Below are 18,731 nucleotides of genomic sequence, written 5' to 3' on the forward strand. Positions count from 1 at the left end.
ACAAAAGTTCTAAGTTAAGCATGCTGTGTTGGTTCAACCATGTAATCTACACTCTGTGCAAATACAAGCATAGGCCTTTTTAAAAACTCCCTTTCCAAGGGTTTTCGGCTCAAAAGGAATACATGGGTATTGTGCTTTTCAGAATGACAAAAGAGTGGAAATCATCAGAAAGTGGATTCCTATTTAATACAAACCTCTGTCAACACGGTAAACCTCTTATCATTCAGCTTGCCAGAGAAAGAATTCAACAGCATTAAATATAATTAAGAGGCATAAACAACTCCTCCGAAATCTTTAGACATAGTCGTCATAAACCGAGGACAGTTAATCCGTATAATTAAGAACTGAGTTCTAATGCTGTGCAAAGTATTCCGGCCCACACAGTCACAGTTCTGCTGACAGCACAAACACAATCTTTATTTTAGACATAATTGTAGACTCTTATTAACAGACATCATTTGCATCTTCCCTTCGTACAACCCATTATACATTCCTTACATTGCCGATACAAAGTAGCTCCTCTCTGCTCAATTCAAATCTCTTTCCACCTTCGTGAACTCCTTAAAACCTACCTCTCGCCTGTCCTTAAATCTCCTTTTGTGGCTCAGTGTCAACATCTGCTTGTTGATCACTCCGCAGAAGTGCCTTGAGATGTTTTACGACGTTAAAGGTGCTGCATAAGCAGTTTTTGGCTGGAATTTTCTAGCAGCAGGGCCAGCGGTCATTGACATCTCGGTTCATATCGGCGGACTGGAAGATCCCGTCGGTGTGAAGGGCTGGAGAAATTACAGGCGTTGTTGTTGTTGGAGGTGGCACTTGCATCAACACCATAGGATTATTGCGTCTTTTGAACTATTCAGTCAAGGGATGTTGGCTCTGCTGATTCGGCCAAAATTCATTACCCATCCCTAATTGCCCTTAAGAAGATGATGGTGAGCTGCCTTCTCAAACCACTGTAGGTATATCCACGGTGCTGGTCGGGAGGGTGTTCCAGGATTTTGACCCAGTTACAGTAAAGGACGCCGTTATAGTTCCAAGTCAGGCTGGTGTGGGGTTTGGAGGGTGTGGTAGCTCGAGACATACATGGGAAGCTTCCATTAGTTAACATGGGGTTTACTGATGAAAGGTAAAGACAGATAAGTAACAGACATTGAACTCAGTATAACAGATCTAATCACTTCGGCCCCTGGGTCCACACTGCCCAGGGTCCTGCTCCCAGGGCCCTCCGCAAACTCCCTATTGGCCGAGACTCGCACGCTCCTGTGCGATTGGCCCTGAGCCAGTCATATGATCCTTAAAGGGGCCGTACCACCACAGAGGGGAATTTCCAGGTGGCGGTGGTCCCATGTGTCTGCTGCCCTGGTCGTTCTGGATGGTACTGGTAGTGGGTTTCACAGATTCTGTCTGAGGAGCATCTCTGTGAGTTCCTGCAGTGCATTTTAAATTCACGTACCCACCTTTATTCTGTAATCCATAACACTCTTACCCGAGAAAAATCTATCATTCTCAGCTCTGAAACTGTCAACAGCCTTTTGGAAAGTGGATTCCAGATTTCCATTACCCTTTGTGTGAAGATGTGCTTCCCGACATCACCCCTGAATGGCCCTAGCTCTAATATTAAGGTTATGCCCCTTTGTCCCGGACTCTCTCACCAGAGGACATTCTCTATCTAACCTTTGTTTTGGGAATATTGTGCCCTTTCCCTTCAGTGAAAATCCAAGGGTAGGAGAGGAAAAGAAAATAGCCAAAACTCAATTCTGACTCAACAAACTAATTGCTCCTCGAATCACAGAAGTTTTTTTTAACTAAATGTGCTAATCACTTTGTTGTATATCATTATTAATTCTGCTACTAAAGTCTTTTTTTAGTTTAAAACAATCCCACTTTGCTTGTCCTTTAGAGCAATCATTATAATTCACATTGGGACTAAACCTATTAGGGGGCGGCACAGTGGTTAGCGCTGCTGCCTCACAGCGCCAGGGCCCCGGGTCAAAGTCTGGCCTTGGGTGAGTGTGTGGAGTTTGCATGTTCTCCCCGTGTCTGCTTGGGTTTCCTCAGGGTGCTCCGGTTTCCTTCCATAGTTCAAAGATGTGTGTGATGAATGATAACTGTACTCTTAATGTAATGATCCTTTTAAGACTAGGTTTGGAACCCTGGGGGACTCCGCCACCGGCTCTGGCCGCCCCCCCGCCCCCCCAGGGAGCCGTATATAAGGTAATGTTCAGTGGGCAGCGTGCAGTGAGCACACTTCTCGGCAGCTGTCTGGTTCTCTGCTAATTAAAGCCTTTGTATTACCAATCATCTCTCTCGAGTTGTAATTGAGGGTATCTCAATTTAATTAGCAGATTACTTCGAGATGGACAGCGATCGAAAGCCGGAGAAGCTCCATCTGGACGCTCGGTCGCCGGAGACTGCTGAAATATTTTAATACTGGCTCCGGTGCTTTGAGGCCTACCTGAACTCCTCAGAGACTGTAGTCGGCGGACCTCGCAAGCTGAACTTACTACATGCCCGGTTGGGCCACAGACTCTCCTCCTTGATCGAAAAGGCTACTACGTACGAAACAGCGGTCGAAATCCTGCAGAAGTGCTTTGTTAAGCCGATAAACGAGGTACACGCCCGGCATTTGCTCTCGACCTGTCGGCAGCGATCTGGGAAAACGTTGGACGAGTACGTGGAGAGACTCACCGCGCTCGCTAGGAACTGCGACCATAAGGAGGTGACGGCAGAAGTCCATATGAACTTGCACATTCGAGATGCTTTCTTGTCCGGTATACGATCCACATACATCAGGCAGTGGCTCCTAGAAGACGGAGCAAAGGACCTCCAAAGCACGGTAAGCTCGCCTCTTCTCTGGAAGCGGCCCACCATAATCTCCGCACATACTCCGCAGACCTTGCAAACCCCTCTCGACCCCCTCCAGACTCGGCCACGCTACAGGCCTGCGCCACGCAGCAACCCGCTCACACCGACGGCACACCGTGCTATTTCTGCGGGCAAGGCCAGCACCCACGCCAGCGTTGCCCAGCTCGCTCCGCTATCTGCAACGACTGCGGAAAGAAGGGACACTTCGCAAAGGTCTGCCTGGCTGGTCCCAAATGCCAGAAACAAAAGTCTCATCGAGCCCAAAAATCGAACTCCCGGGCACACAGGCCCCGCAACGCGGCTGCGCGTCAGCCGGACACGCCCATTTCTGACGCGTCATTGGCCTCGTGGGAGTCATGGGGGCGGCCACCTTGGCAGCGGCCATCTTCAAAATCCGACAAGTGCGACCGACGGCGGTGGCCATTTTGTGACTCCCGGCGGCCATTTTGTGAGTCCGACTCAACTGAGGACTCTGACTACCCGCAACTGGGAGCGATCACTCTCGATCAATCACGGATGAAGCACCTGCGGAACTCGATGCAGGTCCAAATCAACTGTCGCGACACCCCCTGCCTTTTTGACTCAGGGAGCACAGAAAGCTTTATTCATGCAGACACAGTAAGACGCTGCTCCTTGCGCACCTATCCCGCCTCCGAAACTATCGCCCTCGCATCTGGGTCCAACTCGGTCCAAATCACGGGGTATTGTGTCGCGAACCTCGCTATCCAAGGCGCCAAATACGCCCGTTTTAAACTTTATGTCCTCCCTCACCTCTGCGCCCCCCAACTGCTCGGTCTGGACTTTCAGTGCAGCCACCGGAGCCTGACAGTCAAGTTCGGCGGACCCCTGCCCCCACTCACGGTATGTAGCCTGACAACACTTAAAGTTGCACCACTCCCCTCTTCGCGAACCTCCCGACTGTAGGCCCGTCGCCACCAGGAGTCGGCGGTACAGTGCCCAAGACATGACTTTCATCAAGTCAGAGGTTCAGCGGCTACTAAAAGAAGGGGGTCATAGAGGCTAGCAACAGCCCTTGGAGGGCACAAGTATTGGTAGTACGCTCCGGGGAAAATCAACGAATGGTAGTGGACTATAGTCAGACCATAAACCGTTTTACGCAACTCGATGCGTACCCACTTCCCCAGATAGCAGAAATGGTGAACCAGATCGCCCAGTACCGAGTATTCTCCACGGTTGATATAAAATCCGCCCATCATCAGCTCCCTATCCGCCCGGAGGACCGCCCCTACACGGCCTTCGAAGCAGCCGGTCGGCTTTTTCACTTCCTCAGGGTCCCCTTTGGCGTCACAAATGGAGTCTCCGTTTTTCAAAGGGTGATGGATCAAATGGTGGACCAGTACGGCTTACAGGCTACATACCCGTTCTTGGACAACGTCACCATCTGCGGCCATGACCAGCAGGACCACGACGCAAAACTAAGGAAGTTCCTCCAGACCGCCCGGGCCCTCAATCTGACCTACAACAAAGAGAAATGCATGTTCCACACAACCCGACTAGCCATCCTCGGCTACGTCATGGAAAACAGGGTCCTAGGCCCAGACCCCAACCGCATGCGCCCCCTTAAGGAACTTCCCCTCCCCCGTAGCCTCAAGGCACTCAAACGGTGCTTGGGGCTCTTTTCCTATTACGCCCAGTGGGTCCCAAGATATGCGGACAAAGCCCGACCACTCATTAAGACCACGGTTTTTCCCTTGACGGCTGAGGCCCAGTCGGCCTTCAGTCGTATCAAGGCCGCCATGCACACGCGGTGGACAAAACCATCCCCTTCCAGGTAGAAAGCGATGCATCAGACGTCGCCCTGGCTGCTACCCTCAACCAGGCAGGCAGGCCAGTAGCCTTTTTCTCCCGAACCTTCACCGCCTCGGAAATTCGACATTCTGCAGTCGCGAAGGAGGCACAAGCCATAGTGGAGGCCGTGCGGCACTGGAGTCACTACCTAGCCGGTAGGAGGTTCGCCCTCATCACCGACCAACGGTCGGTCGCCTTTATGTTCGATAACGCACAAAGGGGTAAAATAAAGAATGATAAAATTCTGAGGTGGAGGATCGAACTCTCCACCTTTCCGTACGATATTACATATCGTCCGGGGAAGCTCAATGAGTCCCCAGATGCCCTGTCCCGCGGCACGTGCGCCAAAGACCGTCTGCGGGCCATCCACGATTACCTCTGTCACCCGGGGGTCACCCGGCTTGCTCACTTCATCAAGTCCCGAAACCTACCTTACTCCACCGAGGAAGTCAAGGCCATGACCAAGGCGTGCCAGCTCTGTGCGGAGTGCAAACCGCACTTCTACCGACCAGATAAGGCTCGCCTGGTGAAAGCCTCTGGGCCCTTTGAGCGACTAAGCGTGGACTTCAAAGGGCCCCTCCTGTTTACCAACCACAACATTTATTTCCTCACTGTCATCGACAAATTCTCCCGTTTCCCATTCATTGTCCCTTGCCCCGATATGACCTCGGCCACCGTAATCAAGACACTGCACAGCATCTTCACCCTGTTTGGTTTCTCCGCTTATGTCCACAGCGACCGGGGTACATCGTTCATGAGCGATGAGCTGCGTCGGTATCTGCTCAACAAGGGCATCGACCAGTTATAACCCGCGGGGAAACGGGCAGGTGGAGAGGGAGAACTCGACAGTTTGGAAGGCTGTCCATCTAGCCCTACGGTCAAGAAGTCTCCCAACCACCCGCTGGCAGGAGGTCCTACCCGATGCCCTACATTCCATTAGCTCACTCCTCTGCACGGCCATGAACGAGACCCCTCATAACCGCTTATTTGTCTTCCCGAGGAAGTCCACCTCTGGGGTCTCGCTTCCACGTCGGCTGATGACTCCGGGACCAGTTCTACTCCAGAGACACGTGAGGAGCCATAAGACAGACCCAATAGTCGAGAGGGTCCAACTGCTGCACGCAAACCCTCAATACGCCTACGTCGAGCACCTCGACGGAAGGCAAGACACAGTTTCCCTGCGAGACCTGGCACCCGCTGGCTCTCCCACCGACGCTCCCCCTCCCCTAGCTTTGTATTACCAATCATCTCTCTCGAGTTGTAATTGAGGATATCTCAATCTGCAAGTTTGGTGGGTTGGCCATGCTAAAATTGACCCTTAGTGTCCAAAGCTGTGCATGTTAGATGGGGTTACAGGGACAGGGCGGGAGAGTGGGCCTAGCCCCGTGTTCTTTCAGAGGGTCGGTGCAGACCCGAGGGGCAGAATGGCCATTCTAAGGATTATATGGAAAATTTCAGTTCTTGAGAATCTTTCATTGCACCCTGTTCTTTGTACATATAAAACATGACAGCTGAAAGTGAGCATCCAATCCAACACTGTCATTTTGTAGCAGAATATCAAGTAGCACTATCGTCTCAAAGATCAAGCAGGTAATCAAGGATTATTGTCGGAAAGGTAAGAGGGTGTTTTTTATTGTGTTGCTAGAGTGTGTTCACTAAGTGAAGGGAGAATACAATAAAATCTGCTCCAAAGTGAGTTGAGAATGAATGATACCTTAGCGTGTGGCTCGAGGAACAGCACCTTGTGGTCACTTTACAGCCTGCTGAACTTAACATCTCAACAAGTCCAAGTCATTAACACTGCCCTTGCTTCTTCAAACAGCCACTCGTGGTAATAATTCTGCCATTGCTATTTTATATCTCTCCTGTACCCAATGTTTATTTAATTACTTGCCCCAGTAGCACTCTGACTTTGCGTCATCATTCGTTCTGTGCTCTCTGCCTTGCACCCTATCGGAGACCTTCTGTTATGTGTTCCCTTGCTCCCCATCCTGCTCCCTCTGTCTCTATCCTTGCTTGAGACCCAATATCAACTTTTCCCATTTTTGATGAAAGGCCAACTACCTGAAACGCTCCACGTTTATAAATTTGGAGTACCCAATTATTTTTTTTCCCAATTAAGGGGCAATTTAGCGTGGCCAATCCATCTAACCAGCACATCTTTGGGTTGTGAGGGTGAAGCCCACGCAGACACGAGAAGAATGCTCAAACTCCACACGGACAGTGACCCAGGGCCGGCATTCGAATCTGGGTCCTCAGCGCCGTAGTCCCAGTGCTAACCACTGCGCCACGTGCCGCCCCAGAGGCAGCAGTGATAACCACAGCCCCTTGACCAGGCATTTTCTTTAATCTGCCTTACCATTTCCATGAAATTGGCAACCAGCTGGCAAAGCTTTAGATTCTGCCAACTGCACGTTCGCCACCATCCCACTCCCATACAGAATTAGGAGAAAGAGAGATTGGATTTTCCTTCATGCCCATCGAATGCTAAGCATACATTAATGAGGGAGTGCTGCACTGTCAAAGGTGCCACCTTTCATTTGAGATATTAACCCGAGGGCCCCTCTGCTCTCTCAGTGGCAGCTCAGATTTTGGCATTATTTCGAAGAAGAGATGGGGAGTTGCCCCAATGTCTGGGCCCCTCAACAAACATTCCCATCGCTGAATCCTCCACTATCAGCGGCCAACCTAAACGTCACGGACTTCATCAGCACATATGATTGCGTACCAAAGAAGGTAGTACGTACGTTTCCCAACCGGAAACCATGGTTTAATTGGGAGATTCACTCCCTACTGAAGACCAGGTCTGAAGTATCCAAGACAGGAGACCCTGACCTATACAAAAATCCAGGTACAACCTCCGCAAAGCCATCCGGGATGCCAAGAGACAATACCAGACTGAGCTAGAGTCAAAGACTAAAGTCACGGACTTTCGTCGGTTGTGGCAAGCCCTAAACAACATAACAGGCTACAAAGCGAAGCCGACTGGAATCTCCGGCAGCAGCGTAACCCCCCCCCCCCCCCCCGATAACCTAAATACATTCTATGGTTGTTTCGAGCAGGAAACCAACAAACCGTTGTCAACTGCCCCAGCAGCCTCGGACACACCCATATCTACCGCCACAGCTTCCAAAGTCAGATCGGTCTTCTTCAAAGCAAACATTCGGAAAGCAACGGGTCCTGATGGAGTCCCTGGTCGTGCACTCAGATCCTGCATGGACAAGCTGGCAAATATGTTCGCGGACATCTTCAACCTCTCCCTACTCTGTTCCGAGGTTCCCAACTGCTTCAAGAACACCACCATCATACCGAAGAACCATGCAACGTGCCTCAATGACTACCGTCCGGTGGCCCTGACATCTATGATTATGAAGTGCTTTGAGAGGTTGGTCATGAGACACATCAACTCCATACTCCCAGAATGCCTTGATCCACTGCAATACGCATACCGCCACAACCGGTCCACAGCAGACGCCATCTCCCTGGCCCTACACTCATCCTATGTCAGACTCCTATTCATTGACTACAGCTCCACCTTCAACAGCATAATCCCAGCCAAGCTCATATCAAAACTCCAAAACCTAGGAATTGGCTCCTTCCTCTGCAACTGGATCCTCGACTTCCTGACTCATGGACCACAATCAGTAAGAATAAACAACAACGCTTCCTCCACGGTAGTCCTCAATACTGGGGCCCCGCAAGGCTGTATACTTAGCTCCTTACAATACTCCCTATACACACGACTGTGTGGCAAAATTTGGCTCCAACTCCATCTACATGTTTGCTGATGACGCAACCATAGTGGGCCGGGTCTCGAACAATGATGAGTAAGAGTACAGGAGGGAGATAGAGAACCTAGTGGCGTGGTGTAATGACAACAATCTCTCCCTCAACGTCAGAAAAACTAAAGAGTTGGTCATTGACTCCAGGAAGCCAAGTACTGTACACACCACTGTCTGCATCAATGGTGCCAAGGTGGAGATGGTTGACCGCTTCAAATTCCTAGGGGTGCACATCACCAACAATCTGTCCTGGTCCACCCACATCAACGCTACGACCAAGAAAGCACAACAGCGCCTATTCTTCCTCAGGAAACTAAGGAAATTCGGCATGTCCACATTGACTCTGACCAATTTTTACAGATGCACCATAGAAAGCATCCTATCTGGCTGAATCACAGCCTGGTATGGCAACTGCTCGACCCAAGGCCGTAAGAAACTACAGAGAGTCGTGAACACAGCCCAGTCCAGCAGGCAAACCCACCTTCCATCTATTGATTCTGTTTACTATCCCGCTGCCTTGGGAAAGCGGACAGCATAATCAAAGGATCCTCCCACCTGGGTTCTTCTCTCTTCCAACCGCTTCCACCGGACAAGAAATACAAAACCCTGAGAACAGCTTCTTCCCCACAGTTACCAGACTCCTGAAGGACCCTCATGGACTGAGCTGATCTCTTCACACCTCTTCTCTACTGAGCAGTACTACATTCTGTATGCTTCACCCAATGTCTGTGTCTATGTATTTACAGTAAGAAGTCTTACAACACCAGGTTAAAGTCCAACGGGTTTGTTTCGAATCACTAGCTTTCGGAGCACTGCTCCTTCCTCAGTTGAATGAAGAGGTTTGTTCCAGAAACAAATATATAGACAAATTGAAAGATGCAAGACAATGCTTAGAATGCGGGCATTTTGCAGGTAATTAAGTCTTTACAGATCCAGAGATAGGGGTTACCCCAGGTTAAAGAGGTGTGAATTGTGTCAAGCCAGGACAGTTGGTAGGATTTCGCAGGCCAGATGGTGGGGGATGAATGTAATGCGACATGAATCCCAGGTCCCGGTTGAGGCCGCACTCATGTATGCGGAACTTAGCTATAGGTTTCTGCTCGGCAATTCTGCATTGTCGCGTGTCCTGAAGGCCGCCTTGGAGAACGCTTACCCGGAGATCAGAGGCTGAATGCCCTTGACTGCTGAAGTGTTCCCCGACTGTAAGGGAACATTCCTGCCTGGTGATTGTCACGCGATGTCCATTCATTCGTTGTCGCAGCGTCTGCATGGTCTCGCCAATGTACCACGCTTCGGGACATCCTTTCCTGCAGCTTATGGGGTAGACAACGTTGGCCGAGTCGCACGAGTATGTACCGCGTACCTGGTGGGTGGTGTTCTCACGTGTAATGGTGGTATCCATGTCAATGATCTGGCACGTCTTGCAGCGATTGCTATGGCAGGGTTGTGTGGTGTCGTGGTCGCTGTTCTGAAGGCTGGGTAGCTTGCTGCAAACAATGGTTTGTTTGAGGTTGCGCGGTTGTTTGAAGGCAAGTAGTGGGGGTGTGGGGATGACCTTGGCAAGATGTTCATCTTCATCGATGACATGTTGAAGGCTGCGAAGAAGATGTCATAGTTTCTCCGCTCCGGGAAAGTACTGGATGACGAAGGGTACTCTGTCGGTTGTGTCCCGTGTTTGTCTTCTGTGGAGGTCGGTGCAGTTATTTGCTGTGGCGCGTTGGAACTGTCGATCGATGAGTCGAGCGCCATATCCCGTTCGTATGAGGGCATCTTTCAGCATCTGTAGATGTCTGTTACGCTCCTCCTCGTCTGAGCAGATCCGGTGTATACGAGAGCTTGTCCATAGGGGATGGCTTCTTTAATGTGTTCAGGGTAGAAGCTGGAGAAGTGGAGCATCGTGAGGTTATCCGTGGGCTTGCGGTAAAGCGAAGTGCTGAGGTGACTGTCCTTGATGGAGATGAGTGTGTCCAAGAATGCAACTGATTTTGGAGAGTAGTCCATGGTGAGTCTGATGGTGGGATGGAACTTATTGATGTCATCGTGTAATCGTTTCAGTAATTTTTCGCCGTGGGTCCAAAGGAAAAAATGTCATCGATGTATCTGGTGTATAACGTCGATTGAAGGTCCTATACGGTGAGGAGGTCTTGTTCAAACTTGTGCATGAAGATGTTCGCATATTGAGGTGCAAATTTGGTCCCCATGACTGTTCCGTGCATCTGGATGAAGAACTTGTTGTCGAAGGTGAAGACGTTGTGATCCAGAATGAAGCAGATGAGAATTGCCTCCTGGAGATTGGCAGTTGTCGGTGTTGCGTCCTGAGGCTGTTGCAGTAATGCCATCGTCATGGGGGATGCTGGTGTAGAGTGCCGAGACGTCCATTGTGACGAGGAATGTTCCTGGTTCAACTGGTCCATGGGTGCTGAGTTTCTGTAGGAAGTCCGTTGTGTTGCGACAGAAGCTGGGCGTACCTTGTACGATGGGTTTCAAGACGCCCTCGACGTAGCCAGAGAGGTTCTCACACAGGGTCCCATTGCCTGAAACGATAGGAATGTATTAACATTGTGTATTTTTGCATGTCCCATGTTTTTCATGTATGGAACGATCTGGACTGTATGCAGAACAATACTTTCCACTGTGACTCGGTACATGTGATAATAAATCAAATCCAATCCTATCAACATCCTGGGGGTTACCATTGACCAGAAACTGAACTGGACTAGCCATCTAAATATTGTAGCTACCAGAGCAGGTCAAAGGCTAGGAATCCTGCGGTGAGTAACTCACCTCCTGACACCCCCCCCCCCTGCCCCCCACCCCCCCCCCCCCCCCCCCCCCCCCACCCTGGCACCCCACTAGTTACATCTTGCCATCCAGAAAATGGGTCTTTTTCTGGTTGGCAAGATGTAACTAGTGGGTTGCCACAGGGTTCGGTCCTTAGGCCCCAACTATTTACAATCTATATAAACGACTTGGATACAGGGATAGAAGGTTCTATCGCCAAATTCGCAGATGACACAAAAATAGGTGGGACAGTAAGTTGCAATGAGGAAATAAGAACCTTACAAATTGATATAGATGGGTTAGGAGAGTGGGCCAAAACGTGGCTGATGGAGTTCACGGTGGATAAGTGTGAGGTCATGCATTTTGATCGGAGAAATGGGAAGGCAATTTCTGATCTAAATGGAGAGAGACTTCGGGATGCTCCGTTGCAGAGGGATCTGGGGGTCCTTGTCCATGAGTCACAGAAAATTAGCATGCAGGTACAGCAGATAATAAAGAAAGCGAATAGAATGTTGACATTTATAGCTGAAGGAAGAGAGTATAAAGGTAAGGAAGTGTTGCAACTTTACCAAGCACTGGTGAGACCGCACCTGGAATATTGTGCACAGTTTTGGCCCCCTTATTTGAGGAAAGATGTAGTGGCATTGGAGGCAGTTCAGAGAAGGTTCACTAGATTGATTCCAGAGATGAGCGGTTTGCCGTATGAAGAGAGATTGAACAGTTTAGGCCTATACTCTCTGGAGTTTAGAATTGAGGTATACAAGATGCTAAAAGGTATGGATAAAGTAGACGTGGAGCGGATGCTTCTTTTGGGGCATTCTCAAACGAAAATTTATCGCCTTAGGATAAGAGGTAGCAAATTTAAAACAGATTTGAGGCAAGACTACTTCTCCCAAAGGATTGTGAATCTGTGGAATTCGCTACCCCAGAGTGAGGTGGATGCTGGGACATTGAGTAAATTCAAGGAGGAGTTAGACAGATTGTTAACTGGTAATGGGTTTAAGAGTTATGGAGAAGGGGCAGGACGGTGGAGTTAAGGCCAGGATGGGATGAGCCATGATCGTATTGAACTGTGGAGCGGGTTCGAGAGGATGAATTGCCTGCTCCTAGTTCATGTGTTCTAAGTAATAACTACTCTGTCTGATTTCACCATCCCGGCCTTGGTCTGTAACACTGTCGGTAACAGCACCCCAAGCACAAATCGGGTGTTCATGATCAATGAGGGGATTTCTTGATTAATATGAAGATCGGGGCGGGATTCTCCAACCCTCCGCGCCGGAATCGTGGCTGGTGTGGGGGCGGAGAATAGCCGTTCACGCTGGAAATCCGGCGCAACGCACTTCTGCAATTCTCCGCAGACCCACCAGTCCTGCACGCACGGTGATGTGGCGCCGGTCAGGGGCCGTTGGAACAGGCCCCCGCGGTCGGCAGGCCGAACACCCGCCGGCGTGGTTTACATGTGGTACCATCTGGCGGTACCTGGGACCCGCGGTGGCGGTCCTGGTGGGGGGCAGGGGGTATCTGACTCCGGGAGGGGGGGGCCTCAGCGGTGGCCAGGCCCGCGATCGGGGGCCCCCGATTGGCGGGCCATCGCGATCTGGGAGGGACCTCCCTTCCTCCAGGCAGGCCCACTGTGTGGCTCCTCCATGTCGGCGGCGCCCGCGCCGAGGTGAGCCGCCGTGTGCATGTGCGGCCGCGCGGCCCGGCTAGCAGGGGCCCGCCAGAGCTGCAGGACGCACGCCGGGGCTCTGCTAGCCCCCTGGAAAACAGAGAATCACCCCGGACCTTCGAGAAAGAAGTCCGGAGTGATTCTCGCCCGTTTTCCAGTGGGCGTGGGGACTTAGTCCCCAGATGGGAGAATCCCACCCCCTGGGTTCTGGGGAGAAGGCAGGAGAATTAGAAGAGGAAAGATCAGCCAGGAACGATTGATGGAGCAGACTCGATGGGCTAAATGGCCTAATTCTACTCCTATATCTTATGAACATGTGGACAACACTGAAGAAGCTCGACACCATCCATGACAAAGCACCCCTCTTGATTGACTCCCCTTCCGCAAACATTCACTCCCTTCACTACTGACAAATGTTGGTAGCAGCGTGTATGATCTACAAGATGCACTGCAGAAACTCACCAAGGCCCCTTCAACAGCCTTGACTGCTACTATCTAAAAGGCCAAGGTCAGCAGTGACATGGGAACATCATCACCTGAAAGTTCCCCTCCAAGCCACTCACCATCCTCACTTGGAAATTTATTGGCTGTTGCTTCACTGTCACTGGGTCAAAATCCTGGAACTCCCTCCCTAACGGCACTGTGGGTGTACCTACAGACTGGAGCAGATCAAGAAGGCAACTCACCATCACCTTCTCCAGGGCAATTAGGGATGAGTAATAAATGCCAGCCTAGCCAGCGAAACCCACATGCTATCAATGAATTTTTAAAATTACATTGCTGTTTTGGAGAGCTTGATGTGCATAAATTGGTTGCCACATTTTTTACATCACAACAGGGTCCAGACTGATTGAGCACCGTAAATTGGGCATATAAATCGAAATTTCAAGCCTCCAAAAAGGGGTTCACCTTACAAGCCATGTATAAAACATGAACTGCCAGTGTGGGTGGTTGCTATTTTGAAATATGAGAAATGACACTACACTGGTAATTCATAATAAAGTAACATGGCTCAGTTTATTGAATGAATTGATTGGACAAAGATACCTTTAACCACAACCAAAGTGTATCAAAACCGTCAAATTCGTGGCCTTCGGTATCTGACGCAAAGAGTTCATCAAATTCATTCAGTAATTGTGACTATGGGCGGGATTCTCTGATCCCCCACCAGGTCGGAGAATCGCCGGGGGGAGGGGGGGGGGCGGCGGCGTGAATCCCGCCCCGCTGCTCCAACGCCGGCTGCGATACTCTCCAGCAATCACAAAATCGCCCCGACGGGAATCGCGCCGCGCGCCTCGCAGAATGGCGAGAAACGGTGCGACACAGTGGGCCCCGGGCTGCTCCAAACCCCCGGGCTGGATGGGCCGAAGTCACGCCGGCACAAATCAAACAACCTTTTTAACGGCGTCCACCAGTCGTGCTGGCTGACGCCGGCGAGAGTGGAGGTAGGGGTCGGTGTGGGGCGGCCGCCGGAGAGGAGACGGCTCGGCCGTAGGTGGGGGGGTGGGCGTGGGTATGGGTGGAGGCTGCGTGCCGAGGGTGATCGTGGTTGGTGCCGGGGGGGTGGGGGGGCTAGGTGCCGGGGAGGTGGGGCTGGGGAGGGTGAATGCCGGGGAGGTGGGGCTGGGGAGGGTGAATGCCGGGAGGGTGAGTGCCGGGGAGGGTGAATGCTGGGGAGGGTGAGTGCCGGGGAGGTGGGGCTGGGGAGGGTGAATGCCGGGAGGGTGAGTGCCGGGGAGGGTGAGTGCCGGGGAGGGTGAGTGCCGGGGAGGGTGAGTGCCGGGGAGGGTGAGTGCCGGGGAGGGTGAGTGCCGGGGAGGGTGAGTGCCGGGGAGGGTGAGTGCCGGGGAGGGTGAGTGCCGGGGAGGGATGGGCTGGGGAGGGTGAGTGCCGGGGAGGGGTGGGCTCGGGAGGGTGAGTGCCGGGGAGGGGAGGCTGGGGAGGGTGAGTGCCGGGGAGGGTGAGTGCCGGGGAGGGTGAGTGCCGGGGAGGGTGAGTGCCGGGGAGGGTGAGTGCCGGGGAGGGATGGGCTGGGGAGGGTGAGTGCCGGGGAGGGGGAGGCTGGGGAGGGTGAGTGCCGGGGAGGGTGAGTGCCGGTGGGGGGGGTGAATGCCGGGGAGGGTGAGTGCCGGGAGGGTGACTGCCGTGGTGGGGGTTTCCCTGCCGAAGTGCCAGCTGGCAACAGTCGCAACCATGCAGCCCATTGCACCTGGCTGCGGAGGGGGGTATTGGCAATGATGACATGTCGTCTATCACCACCCCCTGCAGACCATTATGTTTGGGCATCACCCAGCGATGTTGGCAATCGTGGCAGGAGCCGCTCTACTACATGATGCCCGGTGCGAGCTGGAGCAGGAGCGTGCCAGGGAGGCGGCGAGGCTGCCGCAGAGAGGCAGGTGGCAGCTGCCCAGGCTGGAGAGTTGCCTGCCCGACAGGACGAGGAGGAGGTGGTGCTGCCATGGCGACGGAGGCACCCGATGATGCCCCGTGTGTACCGGCGCCGCTCGTCGTACCAGGACCTCATGAACCGGGCATGCAGGAGGAGTCTCCGGATGAGCCGGGAAACCGTCGCCCATATCTGCCATCTCATGGCACACCTGGCACCGTATGGCACTGGGGGAGGACACCCTCTCCCCGTGGCCGTCGAGTATATGGTGGCCTTGAACGTCTACGTGACGGGGCCGTTCCAGTCGCCGAGTGGAGACCTGTCCGGCATCTCGCAGGCATCAGTGCACCGGTGCATCCGTGCAGTGACAGACGCCCTGTATGCCATCGCGGACCGCTACATCCAGTTCCCTGTGGACCAGGCCCATCAGGATTCCCGGGCAGCGGGATTCGCTGCTGTGGCCAGGATGCCCATGGTCCAGGGGGCGATCGATGGGAGGCATGTCGCCGTGCGGCCACCAGCGGATAACAGGGCTGTTTCCACGAACAGGAAGGGGACCTATTCCATGAACATTCAAGTAGTCTGTGACCACCGCATGAGGATCCTGCATGTCTGCACCTGGTACCCGTGCAGTGTGCATGACCGGTTCGTATTGGCGCAATCGTTCATCCCCACCATGTTCGAGGGACCCCCCCCCTGGCTGAAGGGCTGATTGCTAGGAGACAAGGGTTACCCGTTGCAGTTGTGGCTGATGACGCCTATACGGAGACCCGGAGAACCGCTACAAGAGGCCAATGCAGCGACCAGGGGTGTGATCGAGAGGTGCTTTGGGCTGCTGAAGATGCGCTTCAGGTGCCTGGACCTCCCTGAAGAGCCCTCCAGTACACGTCAGAGAGGGTTTGCTGCATCATTGTTGTCTGCTGCTTCCTGCACAACATAGCCCAGCAGAGGGGCAATGTGCTGGAGGCAGAGGAGGGGCGGGGGAGGAGCAACAAGACGAAGGGCAGGCTTCCCCAGATGAGGAGGATGGTGGCAATGTAAAGGACAGACAGACTGGACATGAACGGGGGGCTGCCCACTGTTACCGGCTGGGCCAGCGGGCACGGGACGGCTTGATAGCCGCACGGTTCACAGACTAGGGGGGGTGGAAATCGCCGAGTATGGGCACAGACAGCACAGTACGGGACCAGCCTACCACCCTCACCCCACTGACCACCCTCACCCCACCCACCACCAACCACCCTCACCCCACCAACCACCCTCACCCCACCAACCACCCCACCCACCACCAACCACCCTCACCCCACCCACCACCAACCACCCTCACCCCACCCACCACCCTCACCCCACCAACCACCCTCACCCCACCCATCACCAACCACCCTCACCCCACCAACCACCCCACCCACCACCAACCACCCTCACCCCACCCACCACCTACCACCCTCACCCCACTGACCACCAACCACCCTCACCATACCCACCACCAACCACCCTCACCCCACCAACCACCCTCACCCCACCAACCACCCTCACCCCACCAACCACCCCACCCACCACCAACCACCCTCACCCCACCAACCACCCTCACCCCACCCACCACCAACCACCCCACCCACCACCAACCACCCCACCCACCACCAACCACCCTCACCCCACCTACCACCCTCACCCCACTGACCACCAACCACCCTACCCACCACCAACCACCCTCACCCCGCCCACCACCAACGACCCTCATCCCACCAACCACCCTCACCCCACCCACCACCCTCACCCCACCCACCACCAACCATCCTCACCCCACCAACCACCCTCACCCCACCCAATACCTACCACCCTCACCCCACTGACCACCAACCACCCTACCCACCACCAACCACCCTCACCCCGCCCACCACCAACGACCCTCATCCCACCAACCACCCTCACCCCACTCACCGCCAACCACCCTCACCCCACCCACCACCAACCACCCTCACCCCACCCACCACCAACCACCCTTACCCCACCCACCACCAACCACCCTCACCCCACCCACCACCATCCACCCTCACCCCGCCCACCGCCAACCACCCTCACCCCACCCACCACCAACCACCCTCACCCCACCGACCACCAACAACCCTCATCCCACCCACGCCAACCACCCTCACCCCACCCACCACCAACCACCCTCACCCCACCCACCACCAACCACCCTCACCCCACCCACCACCAACCACCCTCACCCCACCCACCACCAACCACCCTCACCCCACCAACCACCCTCACCCCACCCACCACCAACCACCCTCACCCCACCAACCACCCTCACCCCACCCACGCCAACCACCCTCACCCCGCCCACCACCAACCACCCTCACCCCACCCACCACCAACCACCCTCACCCCACCCACCACCAACCACCCTCACCCCACCAACCACCCTCACCCCACCAACCACCCTCACCCCACCCACCACCAACCACCCTCACCCCACCAACCACCCTCACCCCACCCACGCCAACCACCCTCACCCCGCCCACCACCAACCACCCTCACCCCACCCACCACCAACGACCCTCACCCCACCCACCGCCAACCACCCTCACCCCACCACCACCAACCACCCTCACCTCACCCACCGCCAACCACCCTCACCCCACCCACCACCAACCACCCTCACCCCACCCACCACCAACCACCCTCACCCCACCCACCGCCAACCACCCTCACCCTGCCCACCACCAACCACCCTCACCCCACCCACCGCCAACCACCCTCACCCCACCCACCGCCAACCACCCTCACCCCACCCACCGCCAACCACCATCACCCCACCCACCGCCAACCACCATCACCCCACCCACCGCCAACCACCTCACCCCGCCCACCGCCAATCACCCTCACCCCACCAACCACCCTCACCCCTCCCACCACCAACCACCCTCACCCCACCCACCACCATCCACCCTCACCCGGCCCACCGCCAACCACCCTCACCCCACCAACCACCCTCACCCCGCCCACCGCCAACCACCCTGACCCCACCAACCACCCTCACCCCTCCAACCACCCCACCCACCACCAACCACCCTCACCCCTCCCACCACCATCCACCCTCACCCCGCCCACCACCAACGACCCTCATCCCACCCACGCCAACCACCCTCACCCCACCCACGCCAACCACCCTCACCCCACCAACCACCCTCACCCCGCCACCACCAACCACCCTCACCCCGCCACCGCCAACCACCCTCACCCCACCAACCACCCTCACCCCTCCCACCACCATCCACCCTCACCCCACCCACCGCCAACCACCCTCACCCCACCAACCACCCTCACCCCGCCCACCGCCAACCACCCTCTCCCCACCAACCACCCTCACCCCTCCCACCACCATCCACCCTCACCCCGCCCACCACCAACGACCCTCATCCCACCCACGCCA

General features: G+C 54.5%; 2 long non-coding RNA genes across 4 annotated transcripts in view; one reads left to right on the forward strand and one right to left on the reverse strand.

Annotated features, from left to right (window-relative positions):
- Positions 1–667, reverse strand: part of LOC140394360 (uncharacterized) — a 50,274-nt gene extending 49,607 nt beyond the window's left edge. The window contains exon 1 of one of the 3 annotated variants that reach the window (XR_011935858.1): positions 573–667. This is a non-coding gene — a long non-coding RNA (uncharacterized lncRNA). The other 2 variants (XR_011935860.1, XR_011935859.1) reach the window with 2 other exon arrangements.
- The window catches only part of LOC140394361 (uncharacterized), a 224,502-nt gene that overhangs the window by 4,110 nt on the left and 201,661 nt on the right, over positions 1–18,731 (forward strand). The gene's annotated exons all lie outside the window — the stretch shown is intronic.

This window comes from Scyliorhinus torazame, chromosome 17 (assembly GCF_047496885.1).
Source record: "Scyliorhinus torazame isolate Kashiwa2021f chromosome 17, sScyTor2.1, whole genome shotgun sequence".
NCBI classification, from domain to species: domain Eukaryota; kingdom Metazoa; phylum Chordata; class Chondrichthyes; order Carcharhiniformes; family Scyliorhinidae; genus Scyliorhinus; species Scyliorhinus torazame.